Below are 19,861 nucleotides of genomic sequence, written 5' to 3'. Positions count from 1 at the left end.
ACTAATGGTGAGATTGACTTTGTCTTATACATATCAAGATAATTAAAATTATAATAATAGTATATGTGTTGAATTTTAAACTCTTAAAATTCTAGAGTTCTATTTTGGAATTAAAGTATTATTGTGTAAGACTTTACAAATTCTAAATACTTGAGGGCAAGTTTTGAAACTATTCACGACTTTACAACTTCATAACTTATGAGTTTAATGGTCCATTAAAATGAAGACTCTTCATTTTATGTAACCTTTTATTCTTTAATAACAGTTTTGAAGAAGTGACTTTTGGTAATCCATAACATATGAGTTTAATACAGGTTTAAATGATAAGACTATTGAAAATCCATAACTTGAGGACAAGTTATGGAGATCATAAAATTGTTTATGGAGAAAAAAACTTTTCATGTTCATAACCTCCTTTGTTAATAAAATCCATAAATGAGACTTTTCATATAACTTAAGGACAAGTTACAAAAACACATTTTATGAATAACTTTTAGATCAAATTGGATTAAAACAACTATCACAAACATATCTAGCAATATTCATAATCTTGATTTAAACTCATATGAAACTTTTTTATGTAATTAGCCTAACCATTAAAATAATACAAAACATGAAACTTTTAACAGTTATCTTTTGAATTGGATTAGAATGATCATTACCACATCAAAAATAGGTTTATAGGTCCAAAAACAGCTTATGGTAATGTCCCTAGTGCAATTCAAGCCAAAAAAACGTGAAGATATGCAATCTGGGAGACAAACTCGTCGAGTTCATGCTTTTACTCATGAACTCGTCGACATTTTGACAAAAACTCATCGAGATTTCAGTCTGGGCAGTTTCTTGGCTTCGAAAAATCAGTTTGCATCAAGTATAAGTGAAGACAAGGCTAGGCTCTAATACCACTGTTGGATTTTGAGCATTCTAACACTTCTATGGTGTACATGCAACGCTAAATACCTTGGATCTATGTTTTCTCTATTATACATGCAAATATCAATTTTTCCAAGGTATTACCCTAACTAGCATACAATCATATGTGCTAGGATAACAAAACTAGATAGAATACATACCTCTTGATGTAGTTGGACTCCATGAAGCTTGAGATCCTAGTGCCCCAAGTGTGACACCTCAAATGGTTCACACAACATCATGAACACTTGGAATAACCATGAGAAGAAGACACTCATGCTCAAATTAGCTAGCCCTCCTATGTGTATCACTAGTGCCAATTTCTTGAGCTAAAGGGATCCTTATATAGTGTGCACATTAGGGTTACACCATGTAACCCATGAATTTACCCATTCCTTATGCTCCATGGGTTTTAACCTCCATGGAGTATCCATGGGTCACCACATGGGTTAAACCCAACATAAGGAATCATAGATCATAGGCCCACATATATAAGAATGAATGATTTACACAATCAATCCCCATATATTTAATTAGTCTCTTTTGATCACTAAATTAATTCCAAATTAATTCTTGATCAATACTAATTAAATAACATGATTTCATATTAATATATTAGAACTTATAATATATTAATACGTCACAAAATATCTTCTTCTCACAAAAGGTCTACCAAAATGTCTCGATGCCATGCAACCCATATGGACCATGCTGGGTCGGGTCAAGTATATACCAATTATAGTTATTGACTTAGATACTAATCCAACAAGATGGCCCTCTAGAAGTTGAGATTGCAGACGACCGATCAATGCGAGTGTCAGAGTTTTTCAGAGATTGTGTTTTGAGGTTGTACGAGGAGCGTAACTTGGTAGATTTGGTTCCCATACCATTGCGAGGAAACAAGGTTATTATAAGGATGGATTGGTTAAGCCCCAATGGGGTTGTGATCGATTGTGTGTAGCAATTGGTTCAGATCAAGACACCAGGTGGGGGAGAGCTGGTGATTCAGGGCGAGAGGCCAGAATGCAGATCTAATTTATGTTCAGCATCGAGGGCTATGCGCTACCTCCAGTAGGGTTGTGTGGGGTATATCACCTATGTTATGGATACCCGAGAGGCGGGTCAGGCAACGGTGAGTGATCTGCTAGTGGTACAAGAGTACGTGGATGTATTTCTAGAGGAGCTACCTGAGATACTTCCAGAGAGGCAAGGAGAGTTCAGGATCGACCTAGTCGCTGGTGCAGCTCTGATAGCCAAGGCATTGTATTGGTTGGCTCCTCTTGAGATTTAGGAGTTGTCTACACAGCTGCAGGAGCTATTAGACAAGGGATTGATCAGACTGAGCAGTTAACCTTGGGGAGTCCCGATTCTATTTGTGAAGAAGAAGGACAGGTCGCATCGGATGTGTATAGATTACCGGGAGCTGAATAAGGTAACAATGAAGAACTGTTACCCACTCCTAAGGATTGATGATCTCTTTGACCAGCTTCAGGGAGCATCTTGGATCTCCAAGATTTATTTATATTTAGGATATCATCAAATGAGGGTCAGCATTTCAGATGCGGTATGGTCATCATGTGTTCGTGGTGATGCCTTTTGGGCTCACCAATGCTCCTACCGCATTCATGGATCTCATGAACTGTGTGTGTAGACCGATGTTGGATCGGTCTGTGATAGTTTTGATTGGTGACATTTTGGTCTATTCCAAGACTCGTGAGTAGCATGTGGAGCACTTGCGGGAGGTATTGGATATTATTAGGAGGGAGAGGTTGTATGCCAAGTTCTCCAAGTGTGCATTCTGGTTGCACGAGGTGCAGTTTCTTGGGCACCTTGTCAACCAGGATAAGATTTTAGTCGATCCGGCCAAAGTGGAGGCTGTGATGAGGTGGGAGGTCCCGAGGTCTCCATCTAAAATTCGTAGCTTCCTGGGATTGGCAGGTTACTATCGAAGATTCATTCAAGACTTCTCCAAGATAGTCGTGCCTTTGACCCGGTTGACAAGGAAAGCCGTGGTTTTTCCGCTGGGGGTTAGAGCAATAGGCTGCATTCAAGACGCTGAGACAAAGATTGCGTGAGGTGCCAATCTTAGCCCTTCCAGAGGGCGTGGATGAGTTTGGGCGCGATATTGATGCAGAGGAGGCATGTTATCACCTACTTTTCGAGGCAGCTGAAGCCTCATGATGCGAACTATCCGACACATGATTTGGAGTTAGAGTAGTTGTTTTTGCCCTCAAGATTTGGAGTCATTATCGTTATGGGGTCTGTTGTACCATTTACACGGACCATAAGAGTTTGAGGTATCGCATGGATCAGCCAAATATAAATATGAGCTAGTGTCGATGGCAAGATGTGGTGAAGGATTATGATTACGAGATCCTATACCATCCGGGGAAGGCCAATGTCATGGCTGATGTGCTTAGCCACAAGGAAACGCTGATCAGAGATATTTTTTTGAGGATGACTGTGGTGACACCGGTGTTGGAGTAGATTCGAGAGGCCCATCAGGAAGCTATGAAGGAGGAACATTATAAGATTGAGCATATTGTAGGCCAGGTGTCCTCCTTCGAATATGAAAGCCATGGATTGTCGATGCTACACCGTAGAGTGTGGGTCCCATATCATGGAGGTGTACGCCAGGTGTTGATGGAGGAGGCACACAAATCCAGGTTTTCCATCCATCCCGGGGTGATGCAAATGTATAGGGATCTTCGTCCTGATTATTGGTGGCCCTGTATGAAGTGGGATGTAGCTTGGTATGTTGAGAGATGCCTGATCTACAGGAAGGTCAAGGCTGAGCACTAGAGGCCTCACAAAAAGATCCAACTATTGGATATTCCGCTATGGGAATGGGAAGATATCACTATGGATTTCATCACAAAGCTTCCCAGGACCATGCGGGGAGTGGATTCGATTTGGGTCATCGTGGATCGGTTGACCAAGAGCTCCCATTTCATTTCGATTCAAGAGAGCATTTCGGCCGAGAAGTTGACTGACATCTATATAAGAGAATTAGTGGCTCAACATGGGGTGCCAGTTTTGGTGATTTCCAATAGGAATCTGCGGTTCACTTCCAAGTTCTGGAATAAGTTTAATGACGAGCTGGGTACTCGTCTGCACTTTAGCATTTCTTTTTACCCGCAGACGGATGGTCAGAGTGAGCTGACCATCCAAACACTGTAGGATATCCTGCGGGCATGTGTTTAGACTTCAGAGGTAGTTAGGATACTCACCTTCCTTTGGATGAGTTTTCCTATAATAACAGCTATCATGCGAGTATTGACCGTCCTCCCTTTGATATGTTGTGTGGAAGGAAGTGCAGGACCCCAATATGCTGGAGTGAGGTTAGCCAGAGGGTCATGGGGATTATTGAAGTGGTACTCCAGACTACAGACATGATCCAACAGGTGTGAATTAAGCATCAAACTACTCAACGTTGGCATAAAAGTTATGCCGACAGGCGTCGTTTGGACCTAGAGTTCCAGGTCGGGGATATGGTGCTCCTAACTGTGTCGGCTTGGAAAGACGTCATTCGGTTCAGGAAGTGGGGAAAGTTGGGCCCCAGGTACATTGGACCTTTCTGGGTCATCGCTCGGGTGGGAAAAGTGGCATATAGGCTGGATCTGCCAGCCGAACTAAGTCAGATTCATAGCACTTTTCATGTCTCCTAGTTACGGAAGTGTCTGGTGGACGATTCGGAAGTGGTGCCTTTGGAGGATATTCAGGTGGATGGTAGCCTAAACTATATTGAATGGCCTATAGTGATCCTTGACAGGAAGTCGAAGGATCTAAGGAACAAGAGGGTCGAACTGGTGAAGGTGCAATGGCATCACCGTAAGGGCTCGGAATGGACTTGGGAGCCAAAGGACGAGATGAGGGAGCACTACCTCGAGCTTTTTTAGGACTCAACAACAGACTTCGAGGATGGAGACTAAAATAAGTGGGGGCGATTTGTAACACTTGGTTCCTTGTATGTATTTAAATTCAAGTATTTTGATATTTTACCCTGGGACTCAGCGAGTTGGAGGCCCAACTCGTCGAGTAGACTCGACATTATGCGGGGGTTTTAGTGATCTACTCGACGCGTCGGGGGACCGACTCGACGAGTATGAGCTGTCTGGACAAAACCCTAATATTTAGGGTTGGCACCCTATTTAAACACTTTATCTCGTCCCAAACCAGCCTCCATCACCCCTCCCAACTCAGAGAAGCCCTATATTGAAACCTTAATTTTGTTTGAGTGATCTAGAGCAATTTCTGTGTGTTTTGGGGTGGCTTGAAGTATGAAGAAGAGAATAAAGCTTCGAAGATCAAGATAAGACTAGTAGATCTAGAGGTGTTGCTCCATTCTCATCTCATTCAAGGTAAAAAGCTGGAACCTTGACCATCTATCTCTTAGATTTTGATTTGGGGCTATTTCTACCCTTTTTATGAGCATAGTGAAGCCATAATCGGATTTTTTATGTGTGCTTGGTGTTGCACTTCAGATCTGGAGCTATTAGGGGTCCATATGGAATAAAGGTGCCAACTTTGTTGCCATAAGAACCCCATGCATCTTGTAGACATCTTTTTATGGCTATGTAAGCCAAAGTCCCCATGCATGGACATCAAGTTTGTAGCTTTACGTATAAAATGGACCCTAGGAGGACAGATTTATGGCTTTGATGCATTAAGACCCATTATAATTAATTGTATAGTTTTGGACAAAGTGGGACTCGGCGATTTGGGACATATTTTCCATTAAATCCTTTCTGTTGATGGACTAGATGCTAAGATTGAAGGTCCCTCAGTTGTTTAGGATCATTAGGGACTTGGAAATCATAGAACTCGGCGAGTGGATGAGCAGACATGACGAGTTCAAGGAAATTCCCCAACCACATGAAGATGGACTCGACGAGTTTAGGGAGAACTCGGCGAGTCATAGACTGAACACCTTCATATGGATGAAGATGAACTTGACGATTTCGAGGATGAACTCGGCGAGTCAGTTGAAGTTAGTCTGATGTGTTGTTGAAGGCAAACTCATCAAGCTCTTGCTAGACTCAATGAGTAGGGACGAGATTATGGCATTTTGTGCATATGGGGACTCGACGAGTCTGTAGACCAACTTCGCGAATCTAGTCAACCAGATGTTGACTTTGACCAGATGATTGACCATTAACCAAGGTGTTGACCTTGACTTTGTCTTGGAGTTGAGTTGACCCTTGTAATGGTTACGAGTATGAATTGATAAGTTAGAAAAGTTTTTGTGTAGGGATTGAGGATTCGAGGAGAGTTGGTTTTCATACCGAGATCAGTGCAGATACTACACAACTTTTAGGTGAGTTTTCTCCTAGTAAGAGTGGCTCTACGGCCATAATGTTGGCCCACAAGTAAAAGTGTTGAATAGATGATTGTCTTTTTGATAATTATCTAGTGTTGATATGAGATATGATTACTGTGCCTGATATGATTATTGTGCTTGATATGTTTACTATGCTTGATATGTGATAGTAGGGGTGAAATAGTCCCCAGTTACCGGTTGAAAGATACCGAAGGGAAGGGTAGCTTGTAGTTATCGGTTGAAAGATACCAAAGGGGAGGTTAGTTCTCGGTTACCGGTTGAAAGAAACCGAAGAGGAGCCCAACTCCTGGCTATGCCTGACAGTTACCAGTTGAAAGATACCGAAGATTGTGCATTATTTGGAATGGGTATGATGGGAGAACTCACTAATCTTTGTGCTTACGGTTTTTAGTTTTTGGTTTCAGGTACCTCTTCAGCTAAGGGGAAGGAGCCTGTAGGGTAGTAGCGCATAACACATTCACACATGATATTCCGCATTGAGAAATCTAGGATTGTAATCTGATATATTATACTATTTGCTAATATGGTTTCGAGACATCCGATTTGTGACTTTATGTTTGAAAGGATTTCAATATTGTTTTTCGTTAACTATTTTTACAAGTAATATACTTTAAAAAAAAAATTTGGGTCTCAATTTTGGGATGTTACACACTTAAAATTGAGATATTACATACCACAACATAGTCAAGTCAAGCTCCTCCATCTGTCCATAAAGCCAATGAAGAAGCAATAAGATGTTGTTTTTTATTACTAAATGTAAATCTCAATGGAAAAAAAAAAGAGATGTATACTCTGAAGAATCGTCAAATACATAATCATCTTCTATATATCTAATGTCTGCAAGTGAAGATAGAATTGACGGGCAATATTGTAACAGACCATCTGAAGGGAAAAAAATGAAAAAACTATATGTCTGCTTACCAGTCGATGTATCAACATTAGATTTGTTATAATCTTCAGCAAACTTGTCAAAAGAATCATCCTCTTTGTTTGTAGTATTATCTGCAGAAGGTATTCCATTGAGACCGGAATCACTCATTCCAGAGGAATTAGGCTGTTCAACTAGAAGAGGTGTGTTCCCCACTAGCACATGCTATTGTTCATACGTAAAGTTATTAAATAACAAATGACTACAATGAATCAATCAATCGATTTCAATACTTCTTTCAGTAAATATAATTTCAACAAAGTAAATTGTATACTGGACTAGCAAGTGGACTGATAATTAATCAAATGAAAGTAAAAAAGGAAATATCACCTTGATTACTATATCCCTGCCTTGAACGACTGTGGGAGGACGAGGAGACCAGGTACGCCCATGGCTTCGAAATCATCATAGAGGAGGAACCGATTACGGTAGGTGAGATCGGCAAGTGAGGATTCGAAGGAGGCAAAATTAATGTGGAATAGTCACATATCGGCAAAGGAACTGTGAGACAGATCCACAATTACTATATGTGTGATGCCTCTTTTTCCGATTTGGAAGTAAACAACACTAATCGTCGATTCTGCTTACGCATATACGTTATCGCCGACCAATCTCTGTCGATTTTAGGCATCTGACTCATCGGAAACATGTATTTGGTCAAAAAATCGACAAAATTGAAATTATAGCTTACGTGAGCAGAACAGACGATTCCATCCACACAATTTATTATATAATCGCAATTAATCGGCAAATTTGAAAAATTACCGGCATAAAAGTATTGATGTTGACCGTGAGAAGAGAGATCTCATCCATTTTGGGGAGAAAGATAGCGAGTTGTGAGTTCGAAAGAGAAAACCTCCTGTCGCAAGGTGACAACTGAACTGAGCTGTTAAGGAAAAATGTAGTCCTCATCGCAATAAGAATTCTGAAAGTGAAACCGTCCGATCTCTATATGGTTGCATCGGTGCACGGCAAGAAGACGTTGGAGATTTGAATCGGTCATCGGAGATGAGCCGGAGATCAATCGTAGGTGATGATAAGAGAAGAGGAGACGATGTCGATTTTTTGTGGCTGCGAGAACTGTGAGAGAAAAAGAGAGATATTGTTAATTAAGCTAATTTGTAGAAATTGCTTTTTTATACCTAAAATACCCCTATCATTTGATTTAAAAAACCAAATATGCAATTAAAATTCTTCACAATTACAAAACTGTCCACCTTTAATGTTAGCTTTAAGTTTTTTTCATCTAATGCTCCACTTTTAGTTTTCAGGTTCTCGGGAAAATATGAGATCACAAATGATATATATATATATATATATATATATATATATATATATATATATATATATATATATATATATATATATATATATATATATATATATATATATATATAGGGGATGGTTCAATTGAGAAAACAAAAGGTTGAGAATTGGAGAATCATTCTCAGCCACTCATTTATTTTTACTGCAAAAGCCTCCGTCGTACCAGCGGAAATGAGAAATGAATAGACATGTGTTTTCCAACAAAACATATTTCTTTAAACTATGTTAATCATTACCTTAATATATACAAAAACATAGTTTTTTTTTGTTTTTGTTTTTTTTTAATTTTTAGAAGCTCTTTTTATCAAAGAATGATTTTAAATATACCAAAAATCATGATTTTTTTTATTCTCTACAAATAAACATCCATATTGATATAGTTTTAAGATAAAATATTTTTTTTTATATTTTCAGCTATCGTTATTCATAAGTGAATAAAAATGCATCAGGTTTTATTACAGTACATTCGTTATTCACTTATGAATAAAAAGTATGATTTTTTATTTATTTACAATTTAAGTATCATTCATATATGAATATAGCTTATGATAAATATAATATATTCATATTTTAATATTGAATGATGCATTCACTTGTGAATATTAACATAGTATATTCACTTGTGAATATTATATGGTACATTCACTTATGACTATTAAATGATATTTCATATGTGAATATTACATAGTATTACATAGTATATCACATGTGAATATTACATAGTATATTCACTTGTTGATATTAGATGATATATTCACTTATGAATATTACACAATATATTCACATATGAATATTACAAGGTATATTCACTTCTGAATATATTCACTTACGAATATTTGAAGGTATTTTGACAAATATATATAAGTTTCATATGTTATTCACATATGAATCACATACATATTTGCATATTTGTTTTGTGTTTTTAATAATCATATACTGATTCAGGTGAGAAAAAAAATATATTCATATGTGAATATAACGTGATAATTTAGTTTATGCATTTCATCAAACAGTTGGAGTGCATACAAGTTACCTATTTTAAAAATGTTAAAAACATCAAGTTATCAATTCCAAATCATCATATACTTTCGATTTCGATTTCATATGCGACATCCTATCTTTGATCGGTTTCTTATTTTGATTTTGTTTCCCGAAAATCCGATTAGGAAACTGTGAGTACCGATTCTGAGTCCTTCAGTGTCGACTGTGACTGCGAGTCTAGAACTCTGATTCCATTTTCATGAACAACGAAGAAATTCTGATTTAGTTGAAGAAATCTGGATGATTATTGAAGGTTGGAGGAAAATTTTTGATGATGAACGAACTGTTATCGATTTCTTTATAGTTATGTATTTGAGATTGAAGCTTATTAACATATTTACAAGTTTTTCACCGTGTCATTTTATTTTTAGATTCAATGAGTGGCTGAGTATTATTTTCCTATTCTCAACCTTTTTTATTTTCTCAATTGAACCCACCTATATATATATATATATATATATATATATATATATATATATATATATATATATATATATATATATATACATATACTAGTCGTTTGCCCGCACAAAGCGGCGGCGACAATTAGTTTCTTTCGGCCAATTAGTTTCATTCAAAACATGTTATATTTCTAGGAACACTCATATTGTTATTATCGGTTGGTTACACGAAAATAGAACGTTGAATGCTAAAATTTGTTAGTTTTTTAGAAAAAAAAAATGAAAATGCGATGTTGTTTAAAAAAATAAGAACAGTGTGCAGGGGCAATATGGTCCTAAAACTGTAAAATTTGTATTTTTTTTTAATATAAAAACAGTTTGTAGGGGCTATATGGTCCTAAAGTTATAAAAATTGATTTTTTTTAAATATAAATACAGTGTGAAGGGACAACATGGTCAAAAAAATGAAAATCCATAATGTTTGATATAAAAATAGTTTGTAGTATTCAGTATTGTCCAAAACTGTAAAAATTAAATGTTATTAATATAAAAACACTGTGCAGGGGTGGTGATTTACGTTTCTCTACGAATTCAAGCAATATCCAACCAGCAACAGATTTACTTAATGACTTCAAACTCAAAACCAATTGTAGGTGAGTGTGCACTGCCAGGTCGAGTTCGTCGGTTAAGAGAGCGGGGATAATCAACTTCCTTGAGTGGCTTACCGTGTTTTAGTGTAGATTGTGGTATCAGTCAAAACCAGGAATTGACGTATGTAATAGAAGAAGGTAAACAAACCTGAGAGATTGAAAGTAAAACAGATTATTGACGTAAAATGAAATCAAAGTAGGAATTGAGAAAACATGAACTAACCTTAAGTCCAATAAGTTTTTTTCTGTTTTCCCTCCCTATCGACATCTTCGTCTTGCTCGTTGCTCCAGTGAAGATCATCAAACTGCAACATAAATTTATCGATGGTGGCATCCAATAGGTTCATAGAAGAACGTTTGCATTCAAAAAACTGGAAAAAAAAATTAAATACATCAATTGAGACTAAGAACTTGAGAAACATAAATTCAAATATGCTAGAGAGAGAGAAAGAGAAAGAGAGAGAGAGAGAGAGAGAGAGAGACAGGTGCAATCAACATATACTGCGTTATAGAACCTGATGGGTAAGTGTCTTTGTTTCCAACATATCAGGTTATTGTTTTCGGCAGATGGTGGTGGCTTAGGGTAGGGTTAGTAGATATTGTCACACCCCCAAATCAAGGAAGGCGGAAACGTCCGGGGGTGGAGGACTTCATGTAGAGTATCACAACAAAGAGTATAATAGTGCTCAAAGTAAATACAACCAACACAAATATAATTGAAAACGTTACATCAAAGCACATGTTTACATGATTCCCATCAATTACATTATAATACAAAATGAACTGTTTGACGATTTATCGTCCCATCCTCAAAACGTTGTTGATTTCCTGTTTTCACTGAATTCCTGAGAATACAAGTAGTTTTGAAAAGTGTCAACACAAAGGTTGGTGAGTTCATAAGAAATTTCGTTGGAAAAGTAAATCGTTTTCCTTGTAAAAGCGTTACAATATGCATCCAGAAAATCCGATATTTTCTTTAAAATCTGCGTAATGTAGTCTTATGACTGAAGACCAAAATGTATAAGTAACCTTTCTTATTAATTAGAAAATGTTATGTACTTAAATGGACATGGACGCGTTTGAATTAAATCAAATTTCTATATGTTCTCATGTTCGTTAATACTTTATATATATATGTAGTCCTAAATTAGAGGACCGAGAAATAACAAGTATTGACCATACTTAAAAGTATAAATGTAGTTTCAAATGATGTGTAGTCGTAACTACCAAAACCAAAAGTGTACAGTAATATCTGTACTCATAGAGATAAAAAGTGATTTTAAATCGACATAAAACTCATTTAGGTTTTAAAAATAAAATCCCGTAAACTTATGGATTGTTATATCCCTATGTGAGTCGCTATAATCATACTATGACTATGTGAACCTGCCACGACGTTCTCAGTGTCGCGAAAAATAAAATGACATTTGTCACCCGTAGACCTGCAGGTCCAACTGTAGCTAGCAGCAAGGTGTGGGGTGTCAAACCCAATATAGATCTATATACAAGTATCACGTTCTCCCTCAAGGAGATTCTGATTATAACTACCAGGAATTATATCCCGCACTCGGACGTACGGGGAGAGAGAGAGAGAGTCTCACAATATAGGTTAACAAGTTTACGTGAAATGTGTGTGAATATAAATCTTTCTTGTATAAATGTACCCTTTTTGTACGAGTGTGTTGAGTGATGTATCATAAACTATACCTATTATAGTTTATCTAAAATGTATGTAATATGTATGAATTCTTTTATGGAAATGTATTAGTGTTGTGAATTTATCAAACTATAGGTAAACAAGTTTACGTGAAATGTGTGTGAATATAAATCTTTCTTGTATGAATGTACCCTTTTTGTACGAATGTGTTGAGTGATGTATCATAAACTATACCTATTATAATTTATCTAAAATGTATGTAATATGTATGAATTCTTTTATAGAAATGTATTAGTGTTATGAATTTATCAAACTATACTTTTTATAGTTTAATATAAGTGTTCTAAAATGAATGAAATATATTTATTATGAATGACTTAGTTTCAGTTCATGATGATAAACTAACAAAGAAACACATTCAATAATTAGAGCTTATGATTATACACTTTGCTCAACATATTACAAAGTGTTATGATATTTACATGTTGTTGGCTAAATTTAGCAATTCTGCCCTGTTTTGGAAAAATCATAGAAAAATCATACGAAGTTGAAAAATAGATCCGTAAATTCTGAGAGTTCACAAAATGTGTCTAGTTTTCTCATAATTTTTATCACGATTTTTAATGACCTCCAACTTGGGTGAAAAAGTCCATAATCACAGACTGGTCCGGATTGTTGTTTGAAATGATAGGCAGTTTTGTAAAAATCACCATCAATTGTAGAAAAATCGTATGGAGATTTGCAAGTAGTCATTTTAAAGCTAAAAACTTGAACTATTTGCACCTTGTATAGTTTTGAAAAAAAATGTTTAAGATGCCCAAAACAGTCCGTGAATGGAGTCGAACTTTTCTGATGAAGGCTGTTAGAAAATTTTAGTTATGTTCTTAGTGTTTTAACTTCTATTCCCCCCTGAAAACTTGAGAAAACATAAAAATGTAGGGGTATGAACTCACCTTGAGTGATTTCAGTAGATAAGTGTTGAAGAAGAGAAGTGTTCAACCCAAGAACACTTGAAGAATCACTTGAAGATTCGAAGCTCTAACGCTAATATGATGGAGTTTGTGTAAGATATCCATGATTTGAGTGGAAATAAGTGAGATAATCATAAGGAGGATGAATTATACTTACTAAGAGTGGAAGAACACTTGATAATCAGCCTTGAATCTCGAGTTTGGTGGAGAAAAAGTTTGAGAGAAAAGTGGTGTTTGATACTTAGTGAAATGGGAGAAAATGAGAGAAATGAGGAGAGAGGATGTTTGTTCCAGCTCAAAAACGTGGGAATGAGTGTAAATTGGGTGTGAGGGACATTGAAGTGATCTAGGTAAGGTGGGGAGGTGTGGTTAGTCAAAGAGTGGGTGTGGGGTGGTTGCTTGTAACATTGGATAAGGCAAAGTCAACACTCCACCTTTAATAATTCACCCACTTGATTTTTATTATTTAAATAATGATTTTCATCAAAATATGTTTAAATTATGAATATTTAGAGTTTATTATGTTAAAATATAATTTCTGGAGAAAATCCCGCTTTAAAATCACGAAAAACGGGCTTAAAATGTTAAAAATATCAAAAATGGGCTAAAAGTGACAATTTCCCGAAGTCTGGCCGAGGTTCGGCCTTCTGGTGCTGAACCGAGAGAGAGGGAGGCAGAAACCGAGAGGGAAGAAGAAGGAGGGAAGGAATCGAGAGGGGAGAAGAGAGAACAGAGGGGCGCGAGTAGAGACAGAGCGAGAGAAGGGAAGAGACAGAGAGGTGGGTAGAGACAGAGCGAGGAGCAAGCGACAGAGACAGAGCGAGAGAAGGGAAGAGACAGAGAGGCGGAACAGATGAGGCGACCGAGAACCGAGGCTCGGTCCTCGCGCCCTTAGCCAACAGAGACTCGGTTCGGAGATAGAAGGCGAGAAGTCAAAAAAAACCGAATGAACTGTAGTGAACAGTAGTGAACAGTACCTTCGGTTCGGTTCAGCAGCCTTCTTCATCAGGAGGGTTCGGTTCCTAAGAGGGGTTTCGGTTCCTAAGAGGGGTTTCGGTTCCTAAGATCCGTTTTTCGCGTTTTCGCCCCGTTTTAAGCCGTTTTTGACCCGGTTAAGGGCCGGAATGACCCGAATGATTCTAAAAAGTTACGGGAACTATTTGAGGGAGATTTGGGAGAGATTTCTCATACTTGGAGAGATTTGGGAGATATTTGACATTCTTGGAGAGATTTCTCATACACAGAGATATTTGCGAGAGTTTTCACATACTTGGAGAGATTTGGGAGAGATTTGACATTCTTGGAGAGATTTCTCATACAGAGAGATATTTGAGAGAGATTTCACATACTTGGAGAGATTTGGGAGAGATTTGACATTCTTGGAGAGATTTCTCATACAGAGAGATATTTGAGAGAGATTTCACATACTTAGAGGGATTTGGGAGAGATTCGACATTCTTGGAGATATTTCTAATACAGAGAGATATTTGAGAGAGATTTCACATACTTGGAGAGATTTGGGAGAGATTTGACATAGAGAGAGATAGAGTGAAAACGATTGAGAGAGGATCCATGTGTGACAATTGTGAGTGTCCGGCATCGCAATGCATGGTTCGTAAACCCTGTTAAGCCTTGTTTAAGGATCTTACACACTCCCAATGAGTATGCATCATTGTTTTATCGGTTTGGCTCGCCACGTACTACAGTTTTAGGTTAAGGAGATCTAGATGTTTGCACTTTTTGTTTTATGATTTCTCATTAGAATAGAAGTTATGTAGGAGTTTCATAGTGTGAATTTTAGTACTGATGGGCAAATTGAGTCAAACGGTTTGACTTGCTGACTTTAGTTGACTTTGACTTGATCGAAATTTGACGGTTGTCACATCATCCCCCCGTTAGAGGGAATTTCGTCCCGAAATTTGAATTTAGGCAAGGAGTAGGCATGAATAATCAAGCCGAGAAGTGAGGATACTTCCTAATCGACTGACTCACGCGCTCCCATGTGACTCTAGGTCCTTGGTTAGTATTCCAACGAACTTACACTAATGGGAAGTGGCGTTGTTTCATCCGCTTGACCTCGATCCATGGTCACCATGGTTCTTCTATGAAGGTGAGGCTCTTGTGAAACTCGATCTCGTCGAGGGGAATTGCAAGAGTCTCATCGGATAGATTCTTCTTGTAAATTTGGGACGTGTTGGGTAGGGTGTAGTTTACTAAGCTCACGGGAGTAGATTGAAGTAGCGAGTTACAGGGCTGATTCTGACAAGAATCTCGAAAGACACAATTATTTGGGGTATTGGCTTTCCATGCTTTCCGAAGCGTACTAAGCCTTCCCAGAGTGAGTGTTTCTAGAGGAATTCGGTCAGTTATACCGGAGTTCTAAAGGTTTCTTCTTCTTGTTTCTCTTCCTGTCAAGGGTTGTTCCCTTTAGGGTCAAAGTTGGGGGGGGGGGGTTCGTATTTTTCGAGAGGTTCCGAAGGAGTTAAGACGGTAGGTCAGCGAGACCCAGAATCTTGGCGTATTTCTGCTAACACCTTCGGTGCTGACTGTTTCTCAACGGTTTTGATCAATTGAAAGGGTCCTTATGAATTTCCACCTTGGTAACGATGTGTCTTGAGAATTGAACTCCTTAATTCCAAAACTCGTATCTAGAGAACTTCGGGTAATACTTCTCTGATCGTATTTCTTTCGTGGTTTGTTGTAGCTACTCTCCTTGGTTTCCTTCTTACTACGAGGGTAGATAAGTAAGTCATTTGTAATGATGATGATGAACTGATCCTAGCAAGAATGGTATATCCTATTTATTACGTTCATGAATCCAACGAGTGGGTCTGGTCCTATCTGAGGGTTATCACAACGAACTTTCAACATCTTCATCGAAATTGGAGGATTGTTCTTGGATATCCTTCTTCCATACTCGTGACTGGTGATATTCAGATCTCAGGCCCAATTCCTGAAGGGTACCTCGTTTCTTGAGGTTGGTCGGCCTATTCGTCAATGCGAGGCAGATAATAAAGGTTTCTATTAGAGATGTTGTCGGGGCCTCTGAAATCGATGGAATTGTGAGCAATTTGTCTTTCTAATTTGAAGAATAAGACGAGAGCTTTTCAGGGTGAGAAACTTGGTTCTTCAATTTCATTGTTGAGTAGTTCGACAGGTTTGACCTGACAGCTCTTGTAGCTCGGTAGGAAGTATGTGGGTTTGGTTTACGCGACTAGGCCTTTTTGAATGGTAGGACATTCACTCGTCCTTCTGGGCAACCTTAGCCCGAAGCTCATGGCAGGACTCGTACTCTATCTGTCCCAAGCTTCTATGCTTGAATCTTGTCTGCTACATGCGCGACAATCCCGAAGGTCTCCCGTATATACATGTGATAAGGCTTCGGGAAGTATGACACTCCTCTGGTTCGTGTTTTGGAGTTCCACAGCAAGAGATGACCCAAAGGTCTGTGCTGGGTGTTTATGAGAGACGATAGTTTCGATATTTAGGGGTTAGGCGAAAAGCCCTTTTGTAGTCGTTTAAATCAGGAAGACGGGGGCAATATCAATAAAAATTGGAATACGACAACACTATCTTTTTAGATAACATGAGATAAGTTGTATTCAAAGGAAGAGATCACTAGAGTGATAGAGTGTCCTGTATTTCTTTTCTGTGTGTTCCGTTTTGTTTGATGTTATGATTATTGTAGATGATTCCTACCACAGTGTCTAGCACTGGTAGTAGGTGTGTTTTCGATAGCCAGTAATGATACTTGATATCATGATTCCTGACAGGTCTCCTTACGATCGAGCGGTATATGATTGTCGTATGTAAATTGACATCGTGAAATTTGTCGAGTGGGTGACCCCACTCAACCCCTAATACTAGACATGGAATCGGAGTCAAGATGGAATTTTCTATTTCAAGACTTAAGTATTTTGATTTTAAATTAACCCTGATGTATGGACAAGGTCATTACAACTTACAGGTAATGCTCCTAGGGTCACATATGAATGTCTTTGGTTTGATTTGTATGAGAGAGAAAATATTTTAGCTACTTTTTAGAAGGAAGGTTACCTTAGTAAGCGTACCAAATTCATTACAAACATATAGTACTTAAACGTATTGTCGTTGGGAACATTACAAAAGTCCTAACATGGTTCCCTTGCTGCTCCTGTTGGTGTGTTCATCACATTCCCCCTGTTCCTTCGTCGTTCTTCTCAGTTGGACATTCTCTTTTGAAGTGTCCCGTTTCACCGCATAGGTAGCATACTGGGCCTACCTTGGTGCAGTTGATTGAAGGGAGGTGATGGGCCGAGGCCCTACAGAAATGAACGGTATGCCCTTTCCTGTTGCAGTTTTTACAGTGCATCTCCCGGCAAGCCCCATGGTGATGAAAGCCACATTTGTTGCACTTTGGGAGTGATCCCTCATATGGTGTGGCAGACATTTGGGTGGCAGACCCCGAGGCTAGTGTCGAGGCATGCGTCATGACTGCTGTTGTAATGGTAGGGGCGGCCCTAGGTTGTTGTCTTTTAGTGTATCCTTTAGATTGGTGACGCTCTTTCATGTCCCAAAACTTTCTCTTCTTGTTCATAGGTTCGTGGCCTGAGGTATTTTTGTTGGTAGGTACCCATTGGTGTCCCTGATTGTTACCATGATTTGTATTGTTAGTATCGCTTCCACCCTTGTTGATGTTGTTAGTATTGAAATGCACCATGACGGCTGCCACGGCTGCCGTGACTGCAGCTTGAAAAGTAGCAGCGTCTATCTGAAGTGTTGGCGCCTTGCAAGTTGGTTTGTTGCCTCTTGGTGAAGTCATAGCTCTGTTTCATGATGAAAAACGACTTCGTTAGTGGAAATGATTGTCTTAAGTTCATCCTTACAATTTATATTTACGCATATAAATTTCTGCACATTACTGTATTATCCTTAGTGTTTCTGCTAACGCTCCCGAGATGGAGTTATGGCAGTAGGTAGGAGTGGGTTTCATACGGACGTTAAGCTTTACTCCTCTTAGAATCACGTTTGTCCGAACAATCTTGGCTGAGGAATTTTGAGGGGATCCGGTGCATTAGTGCTGGTATGATCACACCCATAGGTCTATGAAGAAGAAACTTCTCAACAAATGCTTAAAGGTGAGACGATAATGAGTTTCTAGGATGGCTATATGTCGCGAGTTTTCTAACTAAGTTTATCTCATATCGATTTGTATCAAAGTTCGGTTGTTTAGGGTGTTCTGAAAACAATTTATAACGAGATTCTTTGTATAATAAACTCATGTATTTTAGTAGTTTTGTATCCAAGTGAAACCTTATACTTGACCCAAGCTAGGTCCTTATCACGACCTATTGATGTATGCTTAGTTATATAATTAAGGCTAGATAGTCCTTCGAGTCTGTTAGGTACATCCTAAACCCATCTTGTTAATATGACTCTAGAAATCATGGTTTCAGTGAAAATTTTGACCTCGATGCAGGTCTACTTCACATTTGAGCATGGGCGGGCTTTGATAGTAGATAGATTTCTTAATTAGTATGGTCACTTAATTTGTAGTGTCATGATTTTACTTACAATAGAGTAGCACCAACGCATACTTATGAAGCTAATTTACCAGGTCTGGTGAGCGGCATGTACTCTACTTATGATGATCCATCTGTTGTGATGCCTGAGGCAAGGTCGATGCAATTTTGTAGCTTTGCCAATCAACGCTTGGCTACAATCATCCTTTCTTTGAATGATGTGTGTCCTACCCTATTACTCTCTTTCCTCTTCACGAGTGGCGATACAGTCCTAAAAAGAGAGTTGGTCTCGGGAATAGTAGTATAATTCTGAGTCACCGGTACATGAGATGGTGGGGTCTATAGTAGTGCGTAGTTTTCTGAACTCAGATTGTAGTCTTCTTGTTTTAATCCCCGATGATCGCGATCCGCCGGGTCTTTGCCGGGAGGGCTCTGTCCGTCGGTCCCCCGTGGTTGAGGTCATAGCACCCTCGTTGGTCTCCACATGGTGGTTGTTTTCATTGTTGTCGACATTCAACCCTCGATCACGATTGCCCAACGGTTCATGGGTTCGTTATAGTCGAAACGGTTCACGGAACCCTTGCTATGCATGGAGGATTGATTACCTCCGGTCCCGCTAATGATTCTTCTCATAATCGTTCACCATTCCTCGAGTTCGGATTAGGAAAGTAAGGGTCGTCCGGTAAGTAGGATTTTGCTATGCCGTATTTGCGAGAATTGAGGTGGAGGAGATAAGTACTATGCGTCTAACTCTATTATCAATTACTTATAGGGGGGGGGGGGTAATCCTTATTAGTTACTTCTATAATGACATAGTGCATACTAATTACGTATAACAAGATACGATAGACCTTTGAATAAGTGATCCCACTCTAGGTCCACATCCAAACAAGGAAAAGGAAGTAAAGTAATGACCACAAATTCTAAGTCTATAATTTCTAAGTTATATATAACCTTAAGTATCCACTTAGGGACTATAGACCTATTATTAAGGATCTATTTAGTTTTCATATAAGTTATGATATTACAAAATACTCCTATAGTATTTTAAACTCATGTTCTATTCTAATGTTCTCATTGTGGTAGTGTTGGTAAGTTTTAGACTTGTTGCCATATCACAACTATTCTTGGGC

The sequence above is a fragment of the Lactuca saligna genome, chromosome 8 (genome assembly GCF_052625555.1).
Source record: "Lactuca saligna cultivar CGN05327 chromosome 8, ASM5262555v1, whole genome shotgun sequence".
Classification (NCBI taxonomy): domain Eukaryota; kingdom Viridiplantae; phylum Streptophyta; class Magnoliopsida; order Asterales; family Asteraceae; genus Lactuca; species Lactuca saligna.
Note: the sequence above shows the minus strand (reverse complement) of the source record.